Below are 27921 nucleotides of genomic sequence, written 5' to 3'. Positions count from 1 at the left end.
TATATTTTCATGGATATTGTTCTATATATATTTATTTTTTATATAGGTTTCTTCAAAGAATTAATGGTAAGGTAGCTGTGGAACCGTAGCTCTTAGGTCTTTATAATATATCATAAGGACCTACTTAAGAGCTATGGTTCCGCACCATATAGTAAGATTGGTTGATTTATTTCATTTTATATATTTTCATGTATATTGTTGTATATATATTTATTTTTTATATAGGTTTCTTCAAAGAATTGATGGTTAGGTAGCTGCGGAACCGTAGCTCTTAGGTCTTTACAATATATCATAAGGACCTAATTAAGAGCTACGGTTCCGCACCTAATAGTAAGATTGGTTGATTATTTTCATTTCATATATTTTCATGGATATTGTTGTATATATATTTATTTTTTATATAGGTTTCTTCAAAGAATTGATGGTAAGGTAGCTGCGGAACAGCAGCTCTTAGGTCTTTATAATATATCATAAGGACCTAATTAAGAGCTATGGTTCCACACCTAATAGTATATTGATTGATTTATTTCATTTTATATATTTTCATGTGTATATGGTTGTAGGTATATTTATTTTTTAAATAGGTTTCTTCAAAGAATTGATGGTACGGTAACTGCGGAAAGGTAGCTCTTAGGTCTTTATAATATATCATAAGGACCTAATTAAGAGCTATTGTTCCGCACCTAATTGTAAGATTGGTTGATTATTTTCATTTTATATATTTTCATTGATATTGTTGTATATATATTTATTTTTTATATAGGTTTCTTCAAAGAATTAATGGTAAGGTAGCTGTGGAACCGTAGCTCTTAAGTCTTTATAATATATCATAAGGACCTAATTAAGAGCTATGGTTCCGCACCTAATAGTAAGATTGGTTGATTTATTTCATTTTATATATTTTCATGTGTATATGGTTGTATATATATTTATTTTTTATATAGGTTTCTTCAAAGAATTGATGGTAAGGTAGCTGCGGAACCATAGCTCTTAGGTCTTTATAATATATCATAAGGACCTAATTAAGAGCTAAGGTTCCGCAACTTATAGTAAGATTAGTTGATTTATTTCATTTTATATATTTTCATGGATATTGTTGTATATATATTTATTTTTTATATAGATTTCTTCAAAGAATTGATGGTAAGGTAGCTGTGGAACCGTAGCTCTTAAGTCTTTATAATATATCATAAGGACCTAATTAAGAGCTATGGTTCCGCACCTAATAGGAAGATTGGTTGATTAATTTCATTATGTATATTGTTGTATATATATTTATTTTTTATATAGGTTTCTTCAAAGAATTAATGGTAAGGTAGCTGCAGAACCGTAGCTCTTAGGTCTTTATGATATATCATAAGGACCTAATTAAGAGCTATGGTTCCGCACCTAATAGTAAGATTGGTTGATTTATTTCATTTTATATATTTTCATGGATATTGTTGTATATATATTTATTTTTTATATAGGTTTCTTCAAAGAATTAATGGTAAGGTAGCTGTGGAACCGTAGCTCTTAAGTCTTTATAATATATCATAAGGACCTAATTAAGAGCTATGGTTCCGCACCTAATAGTAAGATTGGTTGATTTATTTCATTTTATATATTTTCATGTGTATATGGTTGTATATATATTTATTTTTTATATAGGTTTCTTCAAAGAATTGATGGTAAGGTAGCTGCGGAACCATAGCTCTTAGGTCTTTATAATATATCATAAGGACCTAATTAAGAGCTAAGGTTCCGCAACTTATAGTAAGATTAGTTGATTTATTTCATTTTATATATTTTCATGGATATTGTTGTATATATATTTATTTTTTATATAGATTTCTTCAAAGAATTGATGGTAAGGTAGCTGTGGAACCGTAGCTCTTAAGTCTTTATAATATATCATAAGGACCTAATTAAGAGCTATGGTTCCGCACCTAATACGAAGATTGGTTGATTAATTTCATTATGTATATTGTTGTATATATATTTATTTTTTATATAGGTTTCTTCAAAGAATTGATGGTAAGGTAGCTGTGGAACCGTAGCTCTTAGGTCTCTACAATATATCATAAGGACCTAATTAAGAGCTACGGTTCTGCACCTAATAGTAAGATTGGTTGATTATTTTCATTTTATATATTTTCATCAATATTGTTGTATATATATTTATTTTTTATATAGGTTTCTTCAAAGAATTGATGGTAAGGTAGCTGTGGAACAGTAGCTCTTAGGTCTTTTTAATATATCATAAGGACCTAATTAAGAGCTATGGTTCCACACCTAATAGTAAGATTGGTGGATTTATTTCATTTTATATATTTTCATGTGTATATGGTTGTAGGTATATTTATTTTTTAAATAGGTTTCTTCAAAGAATTGATGGTACGGTAACTGCGGAACGGTAGCTCTTAGGTCTTTATAATATATCATAAGGACCTAATTAAGTGCTATGGTTCCGCACCTAATTGTAAGATTGGTTGATTATTTTCATTTTATATATTTTCATGGATATTGTTGTATATATATTTATTTTTTATATAGGTTTCTTCAAAGAATTAATGGTAAGGTAGCTGTTGAACCGTAGCTCTTAAGTCTTTATAATATATCATAAGGACCTAATTAGGAGCTATGGTTCCGCACCTAATAGTAAGATTGGTTGATTTATTTCATTTTATATATTTTCATGTGTATATGGTTGTATATATATTTATTTTTTATATAGGTTTCTTCAAAGAATTGATGGTAAGGTAGCTGCTGAACCATAGCTCTTAGGTCTTTATAATATATCATAAGGACCTAATTAAGAGCTAAGGTTCCGCACCTAATAGTAAGATTAGTTGATTTATTTCATTTTATATATTTTCATGTATATTGTTGTATATATATTTATTTTTTATATAGATTTCTTCAAAGAATTGATGGAAAGGTAGCTGTGGAACCGTAGCTCTTAAGTCTTTATAATATATCATAAGGACCTAATTAAGAGCTATGGTTCCGCACCTAATAGTAAGATTGGTTGATTAATTTCATTATGTATATTGTTGTATATATATTTATTTTTTATATAGGTTTCTTCAAAGAATTGATGGTAAGGTAGCTGCAGAACCGTAGCTCTTAGGTCTTTATGATATATCATAAAGACCTAATTAAGAGCTTTGGTTCCGCCCCTAATAGTAAGATTGGTGGATTTATTTCATTTTATATATTTTCATGGATATTGTTGTCTATATATTTATTTTTTATATAGGTTTCTTCAAAGAATTAATGGTAAGGTAGCTGTTGAACCGTAGCTCTTAGGTCTTTATAATATATCATAAGGACCTAATTAAGAGCTATGGTTCTGCACCATATAGTAAGATTGGTTGATTAATTTCATTATGTATATTGTTGTACTGTAAATTCAGAAATTATTGCGATGTTTTTATTTTTGCGAAAAATGCGAACGGGTTTTAATCGCAATAATTAAAACTCACATTTTGAAAATTTCTATATGAGTTAAACAGGATTTTTCTCAATATCGCAAAAATTAAAATTGCATTTTAGTCTAAAATGACAAAATCGCAATAATAAATGCACGCAATAATTTCTGAATTTACAGTATATATATTTATTTTTTATATAGGTTTCTTCAAAGAATTGATGGTAAGGTAGCTGCAGAACCATAGCTCTTAGGTCTTTATAATATATCATAAGGACCTAATTAAGAGCTATGGTTCTGCACCTAATAGTAAGATTGGTGGATTTATTTCATTTTATATATTTTCATGGATATTGTTGTCTATATATTTATTTTTTATATAGGTTTCTTCAAAGAATTGGTGGTAAGGTAGCTGTGGAACCGTAGCTCTAAGTCTTTATAATATATCATAAGGACCTAATTAAGAGCTATGGTTCCGCACCTAATAGTAAGATTGGTTGATTTATTTTTTATATAGGTTTCTTCAAAGAATTGATGGTAAGGTAGCTGCAGAACTGTAGCTCTTAGGTCTTTATGATATATCATAAGGACCTAATTAAGAGCTATGGTTCCGCACCTAATAGTAAGATCGGTGGATTTATTTCATTTTATATATTTTCATCGATATTGTTGTATATATATTTATTTTTTATATAGGTTTCTTCAAAGAATTAATGGTAAGGTAGCTGTGGAACCGTAGCTCTTAGGTCTTTATAAAATATCATAAGGACCTAATTAAGAGATATGGTTCCGCACCATATAGTAAGATTGGTTGATTTATTTCATTTTATATATTTTCATGTATATTGTTGTATATATATTTATTTTTTATATAGGTTTCTTCAAAGAATTGATGGTAAGGTAGCTGCTGAACCACAGCTCTTAGGTCTTTATAATATATCATAAGGACCTTATTAAGAGCTAAGGTTCCGCACCTAATAGTAAGATAAGTTGATTTTTCATTTTATATATTTTCATGTATATTGTTGTATATATATTTATTTTTTATTTAGATTTCTTCAAAGAATTGATGTTAAGGTAGCTGTGGAACCCTAGCTCTTAAGTCTTTATAATATATCATAAGGACTTAATTAAGAGCTATGGTTCCACACCTAATAGTAAGATTGGTTGATTAATTTCATTATGTATATTGTTGTATATATATTTATTTTTTATATAGGTTTCTTCAAAGAATTGATGGTAAGGTAGCTGCAGAACCGTAGCTCTTAGGTATTTATGATATATCATAAAGACCTAATTAAGAGCTATGGTTCTGCACCTAATAGTAAGATTGGTGGATTTATTTCATTTTGTTTATTTTCATGGATATTGTTGTCTATATATTTATTTTTTATATAGGTTTCTTCAAAAAATTAATGGTAAGGTAGCTGTGGAACCGTAGCTCTTAGGTCTTTATAATATATCATAAGGACCTAATTAAGAGCTATGGTTCTGCACCATATAGTAAGATTGGTTGATTTATTTCATTTTATATATTTTCATGTATATTGTTGTATATATATTTATTTTTTATATAGGTTTCTTCAAAGAATTGATGGTAAGGTAGCTGTGGAACCGTAGCTCTTAAGTCTTTACAATATATCATAAGGACCTAATTAAGAGCTACGGTTCTGCACCTAATAGTAAGATTGGTTGATTATTTTCATTTTATATATTTTCATGGATATTGTTGTATATATATTTATTTTTTATATAGGTTTCTTCAAAGAATTGATGGTAAGGTAGCTGTGGAACCGTAGCTCTTAGTCTTTATAATATATCATAAGGACCTAATTAAGAGCTATGGTTCCGCACCTAATAGTAAGATTGGTTGATTTATTTTTTATATAGGTTTGTTCAAAGAATTGATGGTAAGGTAGCTGCAGAACTGTAGCTCCTAGGTCTTTATGATATATCATAAGGACCTAATTAAGAGCTATGGTTCCGCACCTAATAGTAAGATTGGTGGATTTATTTCAATTTATATATTTTCATGGATATTGTTGTATATATATTTATTTTTTATATAGGTTTCTTCAAAGAATTAATGGTAAGGTAGCTGTGGAACCGTAGCTCTTAGGTCTTTATAATATATCATAAGGACCTAATTAAGAGCTATGGTTCCGCACCATATAGTAAGATTGGTTGATTTATTTCATTTTATATATTTTCATGTATATTGTTGTATATATATTTATTTTTTATATAGGTTTCTTCAAAGAATTGATGGTAAGGTAGCTGTGGAACCGTAGCTCTTAGGTCTTTACAATATATCATAAGGACCTAATTAAGAGCTACGATTCCGCACCTAATAGTAAGATTGGTTGATTATTTTCATTTTATATATTTTCATTGATATTGTTGTATATATATTTATTTTTTATATAGGTTTCTTCAAAGAATTGATGGTAAGGTAGCTGTGGAACCGTAGCTCTAAGTCTTTATAATATATCATAAGGACCTAATTAAGAGCTATGGTTCCGCACCTAATAGTAAGATTAGTTGATTTATTTCATTTTATATATTTTCATGTATATTGTTGTATATATATTTAATTTTTATATAGGTTTCTTCAAAGAATTGATGGTAAGGTAGCTGCGGAACCGTAGCTCTTAGGTCTTTGTAATATATCATAAGGACCTAATTAAGAGCTATGGTTCCGCACCTAATAGTAAGATTGGTTAACTTATTTCATTTTATATATTTTTATGTATATTGTTGTATATATATTTATTTTTTATATAGGTTTCTTCAAAGAATTGATGGTAAGATAACTGCAGAACCATAGTGCTTAGGTCTTTATAATATATCATAAGGACCTAATTAAGAGCTATGGATCGACACCTAATAGTAAGATTGGTTAATTTATTTCATTTTATATATTTTCATGTGTATATGGTTGTATATAAATTTATTTTTTAAATAGGTTTCTTCAAAGAATTGATGGTAAAGTAACTGCAGAACCGTAGCTCTTAGGTCTTTATAATATATCATAAGGACCTAATTAAGAGCTATGGTTCCGCACCTAATAGTAAGATTGGTTGATTTATTTCATTTTATATATTTTTAAGTCTTCCAAACGAAGTTTGGGAAGACTTATTGGTTTTGCTCAGTTTCTTATTATTATTATTATTCTTCTTCTTCTTCTTCTTCTTCCGCTGCTTTTAAATTTGAACTTGTCTGCACCCGTTCTCCAAAACCGCTTGTCAGATTAACTTAGGGTTTCACAATATGTTAGACTAACATGTTTAGTGGTGCAATCAGGGTTTTGTTTGTGCAATGGGGTTTATAAAGGGGTACTTTGAGGGGCAAAAAGAAAGGAGGGTTTTACTATAGAACCCTATGGGATTTTATTTTTTAAAATTTTCAAATGATTATAAATTGAAAACCGTTTGTGATAGATACAATCTTTTTAATTGAAAATGTTCTAAATGATAAAGCAAATTAAATGAAATACAGGGTTAGTCCCCAGGGGTCACCCCACCCCTGCCATTTAAGAAAGTTCTAATATCTTGTAAATGGTCGAGATCCCCTCCCCTAAACCATATATATTCTGGTTTGTCATGCTAAGATGGTTTGAATGATATGCAGGGTTAGTCCCCAGAGGTCATCCTGACCCCCTTCCATTTGAGAAAGTTCTAATATCTTGTAAATGGTTGAGATCCCCACCCCTAAACCATATATATTCTGGTTTGTCATGATAAAGCACATCAAATGAAATACAGGGTTAGTCCCCAGGGGTCACCCCAACCCCCTGCCATTTAAGAAAGTTCTAATATCTTGTAAATGGTCAAGATCCCCACCCCTTAACCATATATATTCTGGTTTGTCATGCGAAGATGGTTTGAATGATATACAGGGTTAGTCCCCAGGGGTCACCCCCACCCCCTGCCATTTAAGAAAGTTCTAATATCTTGTAAATGGTCAAGATCCCCACCCCTAAACCATATATATTCTGGTTTGTCATAATAAAGCATATCAAATAATATACAGGGTTAGTCCCCATGGGTCACCATGACCCCCTGCCATTTGGGAAAGTTCTAATATCTTGATGAAAACTGAGCAAAACCAATAAGTTTTACTTTGCAGAACTACAAGATTGTAAATGGTCGAGATCCCAATCCCTAAACCATATATATTCTGGTTTGTCATGATAAAGCACATCAAATGAAATACAGGGTTAGTCCCTAGGGATCACCCCCACCCCCTGCCATTTAAGAAAGTTTTAATATCTTGTAAGTTGTCAAGATCCCCACCCCTAAACCATATATATTCTGGTTTGTCATGATAAAGCACATCAAATGAAATACAGGGTTAGTCCCCAGGGGTCATCCCACCCCCTGCCATTTAAGAAAGTTCTAGTATCTTGTAAATGGTCGAGATCCCCACCCCTAAACCATATATATTCTGGTTTGTCATGATAAAGCACATCAAATGAAATACAGGGTTAGTCCCCAGGGGTCCCCCACCCCCTACCATTTAAGAAAGTTCTAATATCTTGTAAATGGTCAAGATCCCCACCCCTAAACCATATATATTCTGGTTTGTCATCATAAAGCACATCAAATAATATACAGGGTTAGTCCCCATGGGTCACCCTAACCCCCTGCCATTTGAGAAAGTTCTAATATCTTGTAAATGGTCGAGATCCCCACCCCTAAACCATATATATTCTGGTTTGTCATGATAAAGCACATCAAATGAAATACAGGGTTAGTCCCCAGGGGTCACCCCCACCCCCTGCCATTTAAGAAAGTTCTAATATCTTGTAAGTGGTCAAGATCCCCACCCCTAAACCATATATATTCTGGTTTGTCATGATAAAGCACATCAAATGAAATACAGGGTTAGTCCCCAGGGGTCATCCCACCCCCTGCCATTTAAGAAAGTTCTAATATCTTGTAAATGGTTGAGATCCCCACCCCTAAACCATATATATTCTGGTTTGTCATGATAAAGCACATCAAATGAAATACAGGGTTAGTCCCCAGGGGTCACCCCCACCCCCTGCCATTTAAGAAAGTTCTAATATCTTGTAAGTGGTCAAGATCCCCACCCCTAAACCATATATATTCTGGTTTGTCATGCGAAGATGGTTTGAATGATATATAGGGTTAGTCCCCAGGGGTCACCTCACCCCCTGCCATTTAAGAAAATTCTAATATCTTGTAAGTGGTTGAGATCCCCATCCCTAAACCATATATATTCCTGTTTGTCATGTCTCGAACATTTGAATGACGTATAGGGTCAGTCCCCAGGGGTTCCCCCCACCCCCAATGTTTTAGTATCTTGTAAATGGTCGAGATCCCCACCCCTAAACCATATATATTCTGGTTTGTCATGCCAAGATGATTTGAATGATATACAGGGTTAGTTCCCAGGCATCACTAATGCATATAACTTTACTGGACCAAACCAATTTTCACTGGACTTTGTCCAATGTCAGGCAACCCTGGGAATTACGAATTATGGGAGCTTCGTTTGGGAGACTTCGTAACAGCATCCTGTTACAATCATTTCTTGTCATGTATATTGTTGTATTTATATTTATTTATAATATAGGTTTCTTCAAAGAATTGATGGTAAGGTAGCTGTGGAACCGTAGCTCTTAGGTCTTTATAATATATCATAAGGACCTAATTAAGAGCTATGGTTCGGCTCCTAATAGTAAGATTGGTTGATTTATTTCATTTAAATATATTTTCATGTATATTGTTGTATATATATTTATTTTTTATATAGGTTTCTTCAAAGAATTGATGGTAAGGTAACTGCAGAACCATAGCGCTTAGGTCTTTATAATATATCATAAGGACCTAATTAAGAGCTATGGATCCGCACCTAATTAGGATTGGTTGATTTATTTCATTTTTTATATTTTCATGTGTATATGGTTGTATATATATTTATTTTTTAAATAGGTTTCTTCAAAGAATTGATGGTAAGGTAACTGCAGAACCGTAGCTCTTAAGTCTTTATAATATATCATAAGGACCTAATTAAGAGCTATGGTTCCGCACCTAATAGTAAGATTGGTTGATTATTTTCATTTTATATATTTTCATGGATATTGTTGTATATATATTTATTTTTTATATAGGTTTCCTCAAAGAAATGATGGTAAGGTAGCTGTGGAACCGTAGCTCTTAAGTCTTTATAATATATCATAAGGACCTAATTAAGAGCTATGGTTCCGCACTAATAGTAAGATTGGTTGATTTATTTCATTTTATACATTTTCATGTGTATATGGTTGTATATATATTTATTTTTTATATAGGTTTCTTCAAAGAATTGATGGTATGATAGCTGCGGAACCGTAGCTCTTAGGTCTTTATTATATACCATAAGGACCTAATTAAGAGCTATGGTTCCGCCCCTAATAGTAAGATTAGTTGATTTATTTCATTTTATATATTTTCATGTATATTGTTGTATATATATTTATTTTTTATATAGGTTTCTTCAAAGAATTGATGGTAAGGTAGCTGTGGAACCGTAGCTCTTGAGTCTTTATAATATATCATAAGGACCTAATTAAGAGCTATGGTTCCGCACCTAATAGTAAGATTGGTTGATTTATTTCATTTTATATATTTTCATGTATATTGTTGTATATATATTTATTTTTTATATAGGTTTTTTCAAAGAATTGATGGTAAGGTAGCTGCAGAACCGTAGCTCTTAGGTCTTTATGATATATCATAAGGACCTAATTAAGAGCTATGGTTCCGCACCTAATAGTAAGATTGGTTGATTTATTTCATTTTATATATTTTCATGTATATTGTTGTATATATATTTATTTTTTATATAGGTTTCTTCAAAAAATTGATGGTAAGGTAACTGCAGAACCATAGCGCTTAGGTCTTTATAATATATCATAAGGACCTAATTAAGAGCTATGGATCCGCACCTAATAGTAAGATTGCTTAATTTATTTCATTTTATATATTTTCATGTGTATATGGTTGTATATAAATTTATTTTTTATATACCGGTAGGTTTCTTCAAAGAATTGATGGTAAGGTAGCTGTGGAACCGTAGCTCTTAAGTCTTAATAATATATCATTAGGATCTAATTAAGAGCTACGGGTCCGCACCTATTAGTGAGATTGGTTGATTTATTTCATTTTATATATTTTCATGTATATTGTTGTATATATATTTATTTTTTATATAGGTTTCTTCAAAGAATTGATGGTAAGGTAGCTGCGGAACCGTAGCTCTTAGGTTTTTATAATATATCATAAGGACCTAATTAAGAGCTATGGATCTATACCTAATATTAAGATTGGTTGATTTATTTCATTTTATATATTTTCATGTGTATATGGTTGTATATATATTTATTTTTTATATAGGTTTCTTCTAAGAATTGATGGTAAGGTAGCTGCTGAACCGTAGCTATTTGGTCTTTATAATATATCATAACGACCTAATTAAGAGCTACGGTTCCGCACCTAATAGTAAGATTGGTTGATTTATTTCATTTTATATATTTTCATGTATATTGTTGTATATATATTTATTTTTTATATAGGTTTCTTCAAAGAATTGATGGTAAGGTAGCTGCGGAACCGTAGCTCTTAGGTCTTTATAATATATCATAAGGACCTAATTAAGAGCTATGGATCTATACCTAATATTAAGATTGGTTGATTTAATTCATTTTATATATTTTCATGTGTATATGGTTGTATATATATTTATTTTTTATATAGGTTTCTTCTAAGAATTGATGGTAAGGTAGCTGCGGAACCGTAGCTCTTAGGTCTTTATAATATATCATAAGGACCTAATTAAGAGCTACGGTTCCGCACCTTATAGTAAGATTAGTTGATTTATTTCATTTTATATATTTTCATGTAAATTGTTGTATATATATTTATTTTTGATATAGGTTTCTTGAAGGAATTGATGGTAAGGTAGCTGCGGAACTATAGCTCTTAGGTCTTTATAATATATCATAAGGACCTAATTGAGAGCTATGGTTCTGCAACTTATAGTAAGATTGGTTGATTTATTTCATTTTGTATATTTTCATGTATATTGTTGTATATATATTTATTTTTCATATAGGTTTCTTCAAAGAATTGATGGTGAGGTAGCTGCGGAACCGTAGCTCTTAGGTCCTTGTGATATTTTTTGACTTTTTGAGGACCATCTATGTTCAATAAATATAAGGACCAAAGAGCTATGGTTCCACAGCTATAAATAGTATGGTTGGTTGATCTATTTCAATTTATATATTTTCATGTATATTGTTGTATATATATTTATTTTTTAAATAGGTTTCTTCAAAGAATTGATGGTAAGGTAACTGCGGAACCATAGCTCTAAGGTCTTTATAATATATCATAACGACCTAATTAAGAGCTACGGTTCAGCACCTAATAGTAAGATTGGTTGATATATTTCATTTTATATATTTTCATGTATATTGTTGTATATATATTTATTTTTTATATAGGTTTCTTCAAAGAATTAATGGTAAGGTAGCTGCGGAACCGTAGCTCTTAGGTCTTTATAATATATCATAAGGACCTAATTAAGAGCTATGGTTCTGCACCTAATAGTAAGATTGGTAGATTTATTTCATTTTATTTATTTTCATGTATATTGTTGTATATTTATTTATTTTTATATAGGTTTCTTCAAAGAATTGATGGTAAGGTAGCTGCGGAACCTTAGGTCTTTATAATATATCATAAGGACTTAATTAAGAGCTATGGTTCCGCACCTAAAAGTAAGATTAGTAGATTTATTTCATTTTATTTATTTTCATGTATATTGTTGTATATTTATTTATTTTTATATAGGTTTCTTTAAAGAATAGATGGTAAGGTAGCAGCTGAACCGTAGCTCTTAGGTCTTTATAATATATCATAAGGAACTAATTAAGAGCTATGGTTCCGCACCTAATAGTAAGATTGGTTGATTTATTTCATTTTATTTATTTTCATGTATATTGTTGTATATTTATTTATTTTTATATAGGTTTCTTCAAAGAATTGATGGTAAGGTAGCTGCGGAACCGTAGCTCTTAGGTCTTTATAATATATCATAAGGACCTAATTAAGAGCTATGGTTCCGCACCTAATAGTAAGATTGGTTGATTTATTTCATTTTATATATTTTCATGTGTATATGGTTGTATATATATTTATTTTTTATATAGGTTTCTTCAAAGAATTGATGGTAAGGTACTGTAGAACCGTAGCTCTTAGGTCTTTATAATATATCATAAGGACCTAATTAAGAGCTATGGATCTATACCTAATATTAAGATTGGTTGATTTATTTCACTTTATATATTTTCATGTGTATATGGTTCTATATATATTTATTTTTTATATAGGTTTCTTCTAAGAATTGATGGTAAGGTAGCTGCGGAACCGTAGCTCTTAGGTCTTTATAATATATCATAAGGACCTAATTAAGAGCTACGATTCCGCACCTAATAGTAAGATTAGTTGATTTATTTCATTTTATATATTTTCATGTAAATTGTTGTATATATATTTATTTTTGATATAGGTTTCTTGAAGGAATTGATGGTAAGGTAGCTGCGGAACCATAGCTCTTAGGTCTTTATAATATATCATAAGGACCTAATTGAGAGCTATGGTTCTGCAACTTATAGTAAGATTGGTTGATTTATTTCATTTTGTATATTTTCATGTATATTGTTGTATATATATTTATTTTTCATATAGGTTTCTTCAAAGAATTGATGGTGAGGTAGCTGCGGAACCGTAGCTCTTAGGTCCTTGTGATATTTTTTGACTATTTGAGGACCATCTATGTTCAATAAATATAAGGACCAAAGAGCTATGGTTCCACAGCTATAAATAGTATGGTTGGTTGATCTATTTCATTTAATATATTTTCATGTATATTGTTGTATATATATTTATTTTTTAAATAGGTTTCTTCAAAGAATTGATGGTAAGGTAACTGCGGAACCATAGCTCTTAGGTCTTTATAATATATCATAAGGACCTAATTAAGAGCTATGGTTCCGCACCATATAGTAAGATTGGTTGATTTATTTCATTTTATATATTTTCATGTATATTGTTGTATATATATTTATTTTTTATATAGGTTTCTTCAAAGAATTGATGGTAAGGTAGCTGCGGAACCTTAGCTCTTAGGTCTTTATAATATATCATAAGGACCTAATTAAGAGCTATGGTTCTGCACCTAATAGTAAGATTGGTAGATTTATTTCATTTTATTTATTTTCATGTATATTGTTGTATATTTATTTATTCTTATATAGGTTTCTTCAAAGAATTGATGGTAAGGTAGCTGCGGAACCTTAGGTCTTTATAAAATATCATAAGGACTTAATTAAGAGCTATGGTTCCGCACCTAAAAGTAAGATTAGTAGATTTATTTCATTTTATTTATTTTCATGTATATTGTTGTATATTTATTTATTTTTATATAGGTTTCTTTAAAGAATTGATGGTAAGGTAGCAGCTGAACCGTAGCTCTTAGGTCTTTATAATTTATCATAAGGAACTAATTAAGAGCTATGGTTCCGCACCTAATAGTAAGATTGGTTGATTTATTTCATTTTATATATTTTCATGTATATATGGTTGTATATATATTTATTTTTTGTATAGGTTTTTTCATAGAATTGATGGTAAGGTACTGTAGAACCGTAGCTCTTAGGTCTTTATAATATATCATAAGGACCTAATTAAGAGCTATGGATCTATACCTAATATTAAGATTGGTTGATTTATTTCACTTTATATATTTTCATGTGTATATGGTTGTATATATATTTATTTTTTATATAGGTTTCTTCTAAGAATTGATGGTAAGGTAGCTGCGGAACCGTAGCTCTTAGGTCTTTATAATATATCATAAGGACCTAATTAAGAGCTACGGTTCCGCACCTAATAGTAAGATTAGTTGATTTATTTCATTTTATATATTTTCATGTAAATTGTTGTATATATATTTATTTTTGATATAGGTTTCTTGAAGGAATTGATGGTAAGGTAGCTGCGGAACCATAGCTCTTAGGTCTTTATAATATATCATAAGGACCTAATTGAGAGCTATGGTTCTGCAACTTATAGTAAGATTGGTTGATTTATTTCATTTTGTATATTTTCATGTGTATATGGTTGTATATATATTTATTTTTCATATAGGTTTCTTCAAAGAATTGATGGTGAGGTAGCTGCGGAACTGTAGCTCTTAGGTCCTTGTGATATTTTTTGACTATTTGAGGACCATCTATGTTCAATAAATATAAGGACCAAAGAGCTATGGTTCCACAGCTATAAATAGTATGGTTGGTTGATCTATTTCATTTAATATATTTTCATGTATATTGTTGTATATATATTTATTTTTTAAATAGGTTTCTTCAAAGAATTGATGGTAAGGTAACTGCGGAACCATAGCTCTTAGGTCTTTATAATATATCATAAGGACCTAATTAAGAGCTATGGTTCCGCACCATATAGTAAGATTGGTTGATTTATTTCATTTTATATATTTTCATGTATATTGTTGTATATATATTTATTTTTTATATAGGTTTCTTCAAAGAATTGATGGTAAGGTAGCTGCGGAACCTTAGCTCTTAGGTCTTTATAATATATCATAAGGACCTAATTAAGAGCTATGGTTCTGCACCTAATAGTAAGATTGGTAGATTTATTTCATTTTATTTATTTTCATGTATATTGTTGTATATTTATTTATTCTTATATAGGTTTCTTCAAAGAATTGATGGTAAGGTAGCTGCGGAACCTTAGGTCTTTATAAAATATCATAAGGACTTAATTAAGAGCTATGGTTCCGCACCTAAAAGTAAGATTAGTAGATTTATTTCATTTTATTTATTTTCATGTATATTGTTGTATATTTATTTATTTTTATATAGGTTTCTTTAAAGAATTGATGGTAAGGTAGCAGCTGAACCGTAGCTCTTAGGTCTTTATAATTTATCATAAGGAACTAATTAAGAGCTATGGTTCCGCACCTAATAGTAAGATTGGTTGATTTATTTCATTTTATATATTTTCATGTATATATGGTTGTATATATATTTATTTTTTGTATAGGTTTTTTCATAGAATTGATGGTAAGGTACTGTAGAACCGTAGCTCTTAGGTCTTTATAATATATCATAAGGACCTAATTAAGAGCTATGGATCTATACCTAATATTAAGATTGGTTGATTTATTTCACTTTATATATTTTCATGTGTATATGGTTGTATATATATTTATTTTTTATATAGGTTTCTTCTAAGAATTGATGGTAAGGTAGCTGCGGAACCGTAGCTCTTAGGTCTTTATAATATATCATAAGGACCTAATTAAGAGCTACGGTTCCGCACCTAATAGTAAGATTAGTTGATTTATTTCATTTTATATATTTTCATGTAAATTGTTGTATATATATTTATTTTTGATATAGGTTTCTTGAAGGAATTGATGGTAAGGTAGCTGCGGAACCATAGCTCTTAGGTCTTTATAATATATCATAAGGACCTAATTGAGAGCTATGGTTCTGCAACTTATAGTAAGATTGGTTGATTTATTTCATTTTGTATATTTTCATGTATATTGTTGTATATATATTTATTTTTCATATAGGTTTCTTCAAAGAATTAATGGTGAGGTAGCTGCGGAACCGTAGCTCTTAGGTCCTTGTGATATTTTTTGACTATTTGAGGACCATCTATGTTCAATAAATATAAGGACCAAAGAGCTATGGTTCCACAGCTATAAATAGTATGGTTGGTTGATCTATTTCATTTAATATATTTTCATGTATATTGTTGTATATATATTTATTTTTTAAATAGGTTTCTTCAAAGAATTGATGGTAAGGTAACTGCGGAACCATAGCTCTTAGGTCTTTATAATATATCATAAGGACCTAATTAAGAGCTATGGTTCCGCACCATATAGTAAGATTGGTTGATTTATTTCATTTTATATATTTTCATGTATATTGTTGTATATATATTTATTTTTTATATAGGTTTCTTCAAAGAATTGATGGTAAGGTAGCTGCGGAACCTTAGCTCTTAGGTCTTTATAATATATCATAAGGACCTAATTAAGAGCTATGGTTCTGCACCTAATAGTAAGATTGGTAGATTTATTTCATTTTATTTATTTTCATGTATATTGTTGTATATTTATTTATTTTTATATAGGTTTCTTCAAAGAATTGATGGTAAGGTAGCTGCGGAACCTTAGGTCTTTATAAAATATCATAACGACTTAATTAAGAGCTATGGTTCCGCACCTAAAAGTAAGATTAGTAGATTTATTTCATTTTATTTATTTTCATGTATATTGTTGTATATTTATTTATTTTTATATAGGTTTCTTTAAAGAATTGATGGTAAGGTAGCAGCTGAACCGTAGCTCTTAGGTCTTTATAATTTATCATAAGGAACTAATTAAGAGCTATGGTTCCGCACCTAATAGTAAGATTGGTTGATTTATTTCATTTTATATATTTTCATGTATATATGGTTGTATATATATTTATTTTTTGTATAGGTTTTTTCATAGAATTGATGGTAAGGAAGCTGCGGAACAGTAGCTCTTAGGTCTTTATAATATATCATAAGGACCTAATTTAGAGCTATGGTTCCGCACCTAATAGTAAGATTGGTTGATTTATTTCATTTTATATATTTTCATGTATATATGGTTGTATATATATTTATCTTTTATATAGGTTTTTTCATAGAATTGATGGTAAGGAAGCTGCGGAACTTTAGCTCTTAGGTCTTTATAATATATCATAAGGACCTTATTAAGAGCTATGGTTCCGCACCTAATAGTAAGATTGGTTGATTTATTTCATTTTATATATTTTCATGTATATTGTTGTATATATATTTATTTTTTATATAGGTTTCTTCACAGAATTGATGGTAAGGTAGCTGCAGAACCATAGCTCTTAGGTCTTTATAATATATTATAAGGACCTAATTAAGAGCTATGGTTCCGCACCTAATAGTAAGATTGGTTGATTTATTTCATTTTATATATTTTCATGTATATTGTTGTATATATATTTATTTTTTATATAGGTTTCTTCAAAGAATTGATGGTAAAGCAGCTGTGGAACCGTAGCTCTTAGGTCTTTATAATATATCATAAGGACCTAATTAAGAGCTATGGTTTCGCACCTAATAATAAGATTGGTAGATTTATTTCATTTTATTTATTTTCATGTATATTGTTGTATATTTATTTATTTTTATATAGGTTTCTTCAAAGAATTGATGGTAAGGTAGCTGCAGAACCATAACGCTTAGGTCTTTATAATATATCATAAGGACCTAATTAAGAGCTATGGTTCTGCACCTAATAGTAAGATTGGTTGATTTATTTCATTTTATATATTTTCATGTATATTGTTGTATATATATTTATTTTTTATATAGGTTTCTTCACAGAATTGATGGTAAGGTAGCTGCAGAACCATAGCTCTTAGGTCTTTATAATATATCATAAGGACCTAATTAAGAGCTATGGTTCTGCACTTATAGTAAGATTGGTTGATTTATTTCATTTTATATATTTTCATGTATATTGTTGTATATATATTTATTTTTTATATAGGTTTCTTCAAAGAACTGATGGTAAGGTAGCTGCGGAACTGTAGCCTATAAGATTCTTTGATATTTTTTGACTATTTGAGGAACATCTATGTTCAATAAAATAAATTTGTAATAAAATCTATGTTCCGCAAAATAAATTTGACCCCTGTTTTATATAACACGGTAGTTTCTCACTTTCCATTTTGGTCACATTCTTTTAATCATATGCATTTGCTTTGCAAATGAATGTTTTTCATTAGATAATATAACAGTTTTTCCTATTTTATTATATTTTATGATAAATTAGAGTTCAAACTTGTGTATCGTTACTTTTGTTGACTAGTGTATTTATATTTATACCCCACACAACGAGTTGCGGAGGGTATAATGTTTTTGACCCGTCCGTCCGTCCGTCTGTCAGTCTGTCAGTCCGTCAGTCCTGTTTCTTGTCATCGCAACTCCTCTCAAACCACACAACAGAATTTCACGAAACCTTTTTAGATAATAAGGACATACTATGTAGTTGTGCATATCGACAGGAAATTGCGATTCAATTTTTTTTCTAGGAGTTACGCCCCTTTGAACTTATTTACTTTAATGTACTACTGCAACAGTTTGTCATCGCAACTCCTCTGATACCACACAACAGAATTTCATGAAACCTTTTTAGATAATAAGGACATACTATGTAGATGTGCATATCGACAGGAAATTACGGTTCAATTTTTTTTCTAGGAGTTACGCCCCTTTGAACTTATTTGCTTCAATGTACTATGCAACAGTTTGTCATCGCAACTCCTCTGATACCACACAACAGAATTTCATGAAACCTTTTTAGATAATAAGGACATACTATGTAGATGTGCATATCGACAGGAAATTACGGTTCAATTTTTTTTCTAGGAGTTACGCCCCTTTGAACTTATTTACTTTAATGTACTACTGCAACAGTTTGTCATCACAACTCCTCTGATACCACACAACAGAATTTCATGAAACCGTTTTAGATAATAAGGACATATTATGTAGATGTGCATATCGACAGGAAATTACGGTTCAATTTTTTTTCTAGGAGTTACACCCCTTTGAACTCATTTGCTTCAATGTACTACTGCAACAGTTTGTCATCACAACTCCTCTGAAACCACACAACAGAATTTCATGAAACTTTGTAGATAATAAGGTCATACTATAATGTAGATGTGCATATCGACAGGAAATTATGATTCAATATTTTTTCTAGGAGTTACGCCCCTTTGAACTTATTTGCTTCAATGTCTTCTGCAACAGTTTTTCATCGCAACTCCTCTGAAACCACACAACATAATTTCATGAAACTTTGTAGATAATAAGGACATACTATGTAGATGTGCATATTGACAGGAAATTATGATTCAATTTTTTTTTCTTACACATATTTTATTTCTCCAATGACAATGTGAGGACGTGGGGTATGTGAGCGCCCTCACTAAGGTTCTTTAATTCATTTCAGAGTTCACTCACAGATGTTTAATTTGTAATTTTGGATTTTTGCAGATTCAGCTTAGAGAGGATGTTTCAGTTGTCGACCTTGAATATGGCTAACAGACCAGGAAGAGTGGCATATAGATTTCCGTAACTCTATACTCTATAATACCTTATATATTTTATTTTTATCACAGATGAAGCTAAATCTACTGTAAGCTTTTAAGAGAGCCTGCTTTGATAGAAGTGACAACAATTTTTCAAACATCACTAATCTTTATTAATTGTTTCCATTACAGAGTTCTTACGGAGATATATAGGTTACAATACTGTATTTATTATTTCTGATGGTCTTTATATGTCCTATGTGTGTAATTGTTTGTTTTAAAGAAATATAATATGGTATTGACTATTGATTTTAATGGGATAAAACAAACAGAAGAAATCAACTTAAATACCTTTATAAAGTATCAACACCATTTTAAGAAAGTTTTGCAAATACTAATGGTATGATATTATACACCATTACATGTACATTGGCCAGTTGAATTCTTATCAGGATAATTAAAACAAAAAAAATTAAAAGATAACTGTATTAGACATTATAAATGTTTTTCTCACAGTAGCCAATTGTGAATGGTGAGAACATATTTTCCAAGTTAGAAAACTGAAAACTAAAAATTGTGAAAACATCTACCCGACCGAGAATTATTTTACCAGTTTAATATTTAAAGAAACAAGTTGTACCAAGTATATTAACAAGATTTTCTAAAAAAAAAAGCAAGAGTAAATCCTGAGATTGGAATAGAGCTTCCAAGATTTGTTAATTCAATGGGAGATAACTCTGTAAAATATGCAGATTTTAATGCAGTTGATATTCAAATCATTATTCTTTGACTTCCTTTTAGTTTTCCATCTTTATATATTAATTTTACAAACTTAGGTGTTGATGTTATACTATTGTGAACATGTAGTAAGAAATCAAAACAATATTTAGTAAATGTTTATGTTGACAGAAATGGATTTATAAAATATATAATAATGTATCCATTTTAATTCCTTTTTAGGTAACCTTTCTGTGACATGATTTTCATGGTGTTGGATTATAAAACTTTGGGGTCTAATACATCTAAAAGGAAGGTAAGTACCAGAATGTTATTCCAGTTTTGAAGAGAAAAAAAAAAACAAATGTATTATAAAATTTCTTTGGAAAATTCTCTAGGCTTTTAGGAGTTGGTCAGAAGTCTACTCTTTCGTTTATCAGCTACCATTATATAAGTAAATCTTAGGATCTGATGTAATTACATAAAAAGTTTGCTGGGTTGCTGGATAGCTTTAGACGATTTATAATTACACAATTTATACACATGTTCTCAACATCTATTACACATTTATAGACTACCATTGTTTATATTAAATATATATAAGTATACCAACAATGATCAGTTTAAACAATTTTTGATGATGAAGCATTTTATATTTCAGGTTAACATCACAGCTTGTCCGTAAGGATTGAGGTTGGGAATGGCCATTGGAGTTGACTTTTTTGGTAAGAGAATTAGTACATAGATTTATGAACTATTCAACTTAGAGCATGTCACTAGATTTTTGTCTCGCTTGACAGAGTCAAAAAGCGAGACTTAGGTATGCTGTTTCCGGGGGCGGCGGCAGTGTCAACAATGTATTAGTTTGTGATTAGGTCTAGTTTGTGGTGAACCACAAGTTGTAGGTCAATCATATTTGGTATACAGTTGTATTAGCATTGGCACATCTCAATTCCATGGAGATTATTTGGCCCTGCCCCCTCAGTCATGGTCTATTGACTTTGAAACTTTTGCTTATTTTACATGTATTAGTTTGTGATTAGGTCATTTTATGAGGAACTGTTAGCGGTAGGTCAGGGACTTTCTATACTAACGGGACTCGTCTCGATTGATTTTAACTGATTACTAAGCCGCCTGTTTAAAGCTACCACCCAACAATCAACTTAGTTTCGTATCTCTGATATACGATGCTAGTAGTTATTTGTGTATTTCACAGTTCATTGTAATTATATAATTATTATTAGTTGTTAATATAAAATCTGACTAATAGCCATTTACGATGACAAAAAATATAAGATTTTGAAAGAATGATGAATTATTAAACTTGGACGTATCGTTTTAAAGAACATCCCACGTGTGTAAAATGGTTTACCATATCAAACAAGATGGCGGCTACTGAAAATTCAACGAACAAATACCTCAAAGTTCAAAGATCAATATTTAAAAAACGATCCGAGAAATCTTTTGAAAAACAACATTTTGCAATGACAAAATGTATAAAATTTCATAAAAACGAGTTTTTGTTAAACTTGAACATATAGTTATGAAGAACACTCTGTAAATGGGAAATGATTTGCTATAAAGTCACGTGACATCAGCTACGGCCGAGATCAGTCTGATAATTTGTATAGACATCGTTATAAGTGACCAGTCCCGTTAGTATAGAAAGTCCCTGGGTAGGTCAATGATATTTGGTATGCAGTTGTATAAGCATTGGCACATCTCATTTCCATGTAGATTATTTGGCTCAGCCCCCTCAGTCATGGTCTATTGACTTTGAAAATTTTGCTTAGTTAACATGTATTAGTTTGTGATTAGGTCAGTTCAAGAGGAACCATTAGTGGTAGGCAAATGTTAATTGGTATTCAGTTGTATAAGCATTAGCACATCTCATTTCAATGGAGAATATTTGGCCCCATCTCCTCAGTCATGGCCTATTGACTTTGAAACTTGCTTAGTTTACATATATTAGTTTGTGGTAAGATCAGTTTAAGATAATGTTAAGTTAATGATATTTGGTATGCAAATTTATTGGCATTTATAAGTATCGTTTCCATGGAGATTATATAGCTCCACCCGCTCTTCATGGTTCATTGACTTTGAAACTTTTATATAGTTTACAAGTTAATGATTGTGTTTAGGTTTGTTTAAAGGGAACAACTTATAATAAGTCAATGATATTTGGTGTGCAGTTGTATTAGCATTGGCGCATCTCATTTACATGAAGATGGTTTAGCCATGTACCTCAGTCATGGTTCATTGACTTTGAATATTAGCCTAACTTGTTAAGTATTGCCATTTTAATTTCAACATTTGCATAATCAAAATTACAAAAAATTGAGACATATCTCTGTGATAACAGTTTATTCATGTTATAAGTGTATGTATAATTCGGAAGGGGGTATCAAGATACAAGTAAAGGAAGTCAAAGATTTGAATTTTGGATATCTTCTCTCTGTTTTTTTTTTTATCTAAATTAATCCCACTATATAGAAATTAAGAAATGTAGTATGATTGCCAACGAGATATTAATCAACCAATAACCACACGACAAGGCTGTTAGCAACTATAGAATGCCATTTTATGGTCTTCAACAATGAGCAAAACCTATTCTGTATTGTAAGCTATATAAGGCCCCAACATGACAAAATGTGAAATAATTCATATGAGAAAAACCAATGACTTGATCAAGGGTCCGGAAACGATCATATTTGCCAGTCATGTCCTAAGATGAAACTATTTGTCCTAAACGAGTAATTGGGATTTAGGACAAATTTTATTTTTTTACAGAAGTAATTTGGGTCATTTCATTGACTCAATGTTTGAAATCGGATTTCGTAATCGCCATTTTGCACTTGTGATCACTTGTTTTTGTTTATTATCCCTTTCCTGTAATAAAACTGCCACTAGATAGTTTGATAATCCTGAGGGCCCTCCTAATATCTATACCAATGCCTCCGGGAAACATTGGCTAATGATCACTAATCACATTTTACCTGTGGTTTTAATTCACACCTGACAGTGATCACAAGCTCAGAATAATATCTTTAAAACATTAAAGTTCCCTGACATGTGTATTCATTATTTATTTACTTTTCATCAAAGACAGTCATCAATTCTGATTTAAAAATTAAATCTAAATTTACGTAGAAAAAAGTATTTTTTCATGAGTAACACATGTGCTTTATTTACTATGGAATATGCATGCGTGAAATTGTCTTCAGCAAATTTAATATTTAATCGTAAAATGCAAATTGATTTCATGCTAAATTAAACGAGTGCAACTATTATCTGTTATATTCAAACACCTTTAAAGGTAAGAAAATAAAAAAGCCGGTGATTTCCTGTTAATTTGATAAACAAAACAAATCCCGGAAATGAATCCGGAATTATTCGTACTTTAAAATATCGCAAACTTCTGGTTTTAACTTTTGTCAAATTGAAAGAAACGTTAGCAATGTCTGAGAAATTAACCATTTTGAGTCATTAAAATCATTTCAATTTTAGACTGTTGCCTTCCCTAAACTGTCCTTCATGGTAATGGTAAGACATTTACTTAGTAAATGAGATGAAACAGCAATACAAGTTCGTCATGTTCGTTGATGCTATGAATATAGTCAAGTTGATATCGGCAATTTGAAAAGGGGCACCAACTTTTCAAACATCTCAAAATGACCGAAATTGTCTGGAAAAATTTCCGGATCCTTGGACTTGATATAGGATAAAACAATAAACAAAACAAATATGATAGACAACAAACAACGACTTGTTTTTCATCTTTTTTTGCCAACAAAGACTGGTAGTCTAAAAGTTATGTCCACAAGGCACTTTAAAGCTAGGTAAAGAAATGTTATATGCATCATAATTGTAATGCCCAGGTAATTATTCTTTTGCATTAAATATTGTTTCAATTATTTTCACATAGTTTTGACAGATATGTTTAAGAATGAATATTTCTTTTTCAGGTTACTTTAACTGTGGCTGCATGAAAATGATTGGGTGACTGTACCAGTAAAGAATGTAATTTAGCCAATTTTTGTGTATGTTTGAGAAAATGTTTATAATTTTTTACAAAAAAACAAATAGTGTAAAGATTCTCCATTTTCAACAAGATTGTAAGTTATAGATAACTTATTTTGAATTTTAAAATCTCTCTTTTTTTTACCATTAAAACCAAAGGATATATTCAGGTAGCTCTACTCATGTCCATTCTTGACAATTTTTTTGTCATGCATATTGATACTGAATTGGTTTTTGGTATGTATAGTTTTGTTTTGAGTTCATAGTTCAGATTCAATCATGTCTTCATTATTTTTTTTCCCCTGTGGCTAGATTTAATTGGTACTTTGAAAATGAATTGAAATGGACCAATTTTATTTGAAGACCTACTCTTTTAGATATATTAATAATGGTCGGTGTCTAGTCAAAACACTTCCAGAAGTTAAGGATGGAGAATCTTAAAAAAAAAAGAAAAAATGAAATGTATATTTTGGCTTTCACCATTGTTAAATATATATCTTTTCCGTATTTTTCGTTTTTTTATGCCCCTGCCATAGGGAAAGGACGTCCTTCTGTCCTTTTGTTGTTCCTTTTGTCCCATTTTTGTTTCTGCACTAAATTTTAAGAGGTATGCCCCTTTATCAGTTGGAAAGTTGCAAATTTGGGCAGTGAGTCACTTACTTTTCTAGAGTTATGCTCCTTTTTCAATTTTTAAAATTGCAAAGCTTGAGCAAGGGCATTGTGTCCTCAGACACATTCTTCTTTTATCTTTTAGCTGAGTTTAATATAATTTATATTTTTATCAATTGTTTTGTTCTTAATAATTATACATTTTTTTATACTGTCTAAATAAAATTGAGAATGGAAATGGGGAATGTGTCAAAGAGACAACAACCCAACCATAGAACAGACAACAGCAGAAGGTCACCAACAGGTCTTCAATGCAGCGAAATTCCCGCACCCGGAGGCGTCCTTCAGCTGGCCCCTAAACAAATATATATACTAGTTCAGTGACAATGAACGCCATACTAAACTAAACTAAACTAAAGTATACTTCCTGAGACGGTCTTTAGAGCATTAGGTTTTGGACTCAGGTTTCCAACATTTTCCCACTACAAATTCAGTTTTTAAAGAAGTTTGACCAAGTTCACTCGTTTTAGTTGGTTGTCATGGTTGTTCCTGGCAGGGAGATTGTTGATGATAGAGATTTTGTCATTATTTAGTATTTAACTTGAAATACAGCATAGAAGCATTTCATCAATTATAATTTTTATGATTATCTTTTATGTATATATGCTTACAATTTGTATACATGGATATTGTTTTAAAAATCATTAAAATCTGGTGTCCAGATGAGCTGTCTGGGTTATCAGGAACATGAATATATTGTTAGTTTTGTTTAAGCCTAAATATTTAAGGGATTATAGAAGTTATAGTAATATTATATGAATTATAAGTCTCGTTAATGAAATTTATTTGAGAATGTCATGGACCATAAAAGTACAGGTCAAGTTAGATTTTGATTTTTATACCCCACGCAACAAAGTTGCGGAGGATATAATGTTTTTGACCCATCTGTCCGTCCGTCTGTCTGTCCGTTCGTCAGTCAGTCCTGTTCTTGTCATCGCAACTCCTCTACTCGTTCATTTTTAATTTTGGTATTTCATTTACTGTTTTTTTTTTCTGCATGCAGGTGTATCTGCTCAATTACCTGGTATTAGATCTAAAAATCTAGATTAAATCTGGACGGCCAATGCCAGTAACAGGAAAGAGGTTTCTGAAATTAGGAGTGTTTCACATGATTTTATTTCAATCACTCAGTTAAGTTTAGTTTATGACTATTTTATTTCTGATCGAGACAAAAGGGATAGCCACAACTTATGAACTTGTAGAAATTGTATAAATGGATTCAAGTTAATATTTCGAAAGACGCACACTGCATACATATGGGATAAAAACACGTTGTTTAGGTCCTTCGTGGTTTTTTTATTCACTTTTGTGCTACATTGTGCTCTCTACACAAATGAGATCCTTTGCAGTGTTTTTAGAGGCCAGTATATGTGTACATGTATGTTGTGGGACTAATGTGTCACATGTTGATTTGAAAAAGCAGTTCAAGGAACAGATTATGTATTGCCTATTGATTGTGTATTGTGTATCAGTTGAACAAAAAAAACAACATTCATTTTCATACAAAATACACAAAAAATGCTGAAAAGTAGCTTAATACCAACACTTAACATCCTCCATCCTAAACTTAAAAAAATCTGAAATTACAAGGCCAAATTTACCAGACTTTATCTGAATGCTTCTTAGAGTATCTAGTTTAGAAAGACTTGGCCACTGATGCTTAAGAATTAAACAATTTTACCCCATGTCACATTTGCTCTAAAAGATTTAGTTTTTGAGATATAAGCCAAAAACTGCATTTGACCCTTATGTTCTATTTTTAGCCATGGCGGCCATGTTTGTCGATGGATACAAACTTCGGATACAATTTATAAACAAGATACCCTAAGGAACATTTAGTTAAAGTTTGAAGGTAATTGGCAGAGTAGTTTCAGAGGAGAATATTTTTAAATGTTAGCAAACTTGATGAACAAATTGTGTAAAATTGTCTTTAAAGGGCAATAACTCCTTAAGGGGTCAATTGACAATTATGGTCAAATAAACTTTTTTGTAGATCTTACTTTGCTGAACATTATTGCTGCTTACAGTTTAAATATATCTATAATAATATTCAAAATAATTACAAAAAACTGCAAAAATTTTGTTAAAACTACCAATTCGGTGGCAGCAACCCAATAATGGGTTGTTCGATTCGTCTGAAAATTTCAGAGCTGCTAGATCTTGACCAATTGAACAATTTTACCCCATGTCACATTTGCTCTAAAAGCTTTAGTTTTTGAGATATAAGCCAAAAACTGCATTTGACCCCTATGTTCTATTTTTAGCCATGGCGGCAATGATTGTCGATGGATCAAAACTTTGGATACAATTTATAAACTAGACACCCTAAGGAACATTTAGTTAAAGTTTGAAGGTATTTGGCCCAGTTGTTTCAGAGGAGAAGATTTTTGAAATAGTTTATGACGACGACGGACGCCAAGTGATGGCATAAGCTCACATGGGGCCCTTTGGGCCCCGGTGAGCTAAAAAGGTATTGCAAAAATATTCTCTTTTCAATTTTTTTTGTTATATGGATACAAATATAAGTGATACCTGGCAATACAGTAAGGCAGTTTTGTTGTGGTATGAAAGTGTAGTAATTAACATTTACTGTTAATTCACACAAATTAAGAAATAAACAAATGAATAATAAATGTTGAACATTTACAATGAAATATAGTTTTAGAAATCAATTAGTCCAGATAGGCCTTATAAATTTTGGTCTTTTTTTTAACATACTGAATGACCATTTACACTCAGGACTGATTCGTCAGTAGGCGCAGTACAGATGTATAATAAAATGCTCTGCTGGGGTGCAGCTTGATAAGACCGCAGAGGTCGAACCCTGAACAGTTGGGGCAAGTATGGACACAACATTTAAGCTTGATACAGCACTGAATTT

At 30.6% G+C, this 27921-nt stretch overlaps 1 long non-coding RNA gene across 2 annotated transcripts in view; it reads left to right on the top strand.

Moving 5' to 3' along the window:
- LOC127734492 (uncharacterized) overlaps positions 1 to 25194 on the top strand; it is a 33440-nt gene extending 8246 nt beyond the window's left edge. The window contains exons 4-7 of one of the 2 annotated variants that reach the window (XR_007997626.1): positions 19600 to 19741; positions 20595 to 20667; positions 21013 to 21076; positions 24317 to 25194. This is a non-coding gene — a long non-coding RNA (uncharacterized LOC127734492). Of the gene's footprint in view, positions 1 to 19599; positions 20668 to 21012; positions 21077 to 24316 lie in introns of both variants that reach the window. The other variant, XR_007997625.1, reaches the window with a different exon arrangement.
- The last annotated feature ends 2727 nt before the right edge of the window (positions 25195 to 27921 follow it).

This window comes from Mytilus californianus, unplaced genomic scaffold (genome assembly GCF_021869535.1).
Source record: "Mytilus californianus isolate M0D057914Y unplaced genomic scaffold, xbMytCali1.0.p SCAF_3, whole genome shotgun sequence".
Classification (NCBI taxonomy): Eukaryota; Metazoa; Mollusca; class Bivalvia; order Mytilida; family Mytilidae; genus Mytilus; species Mytilus californianus.
The sequence above is the reverse complement of the archived record's forward strand: the minus strand, read 5'-3'. Positions and strand labels throughout refer to the sequence as shown.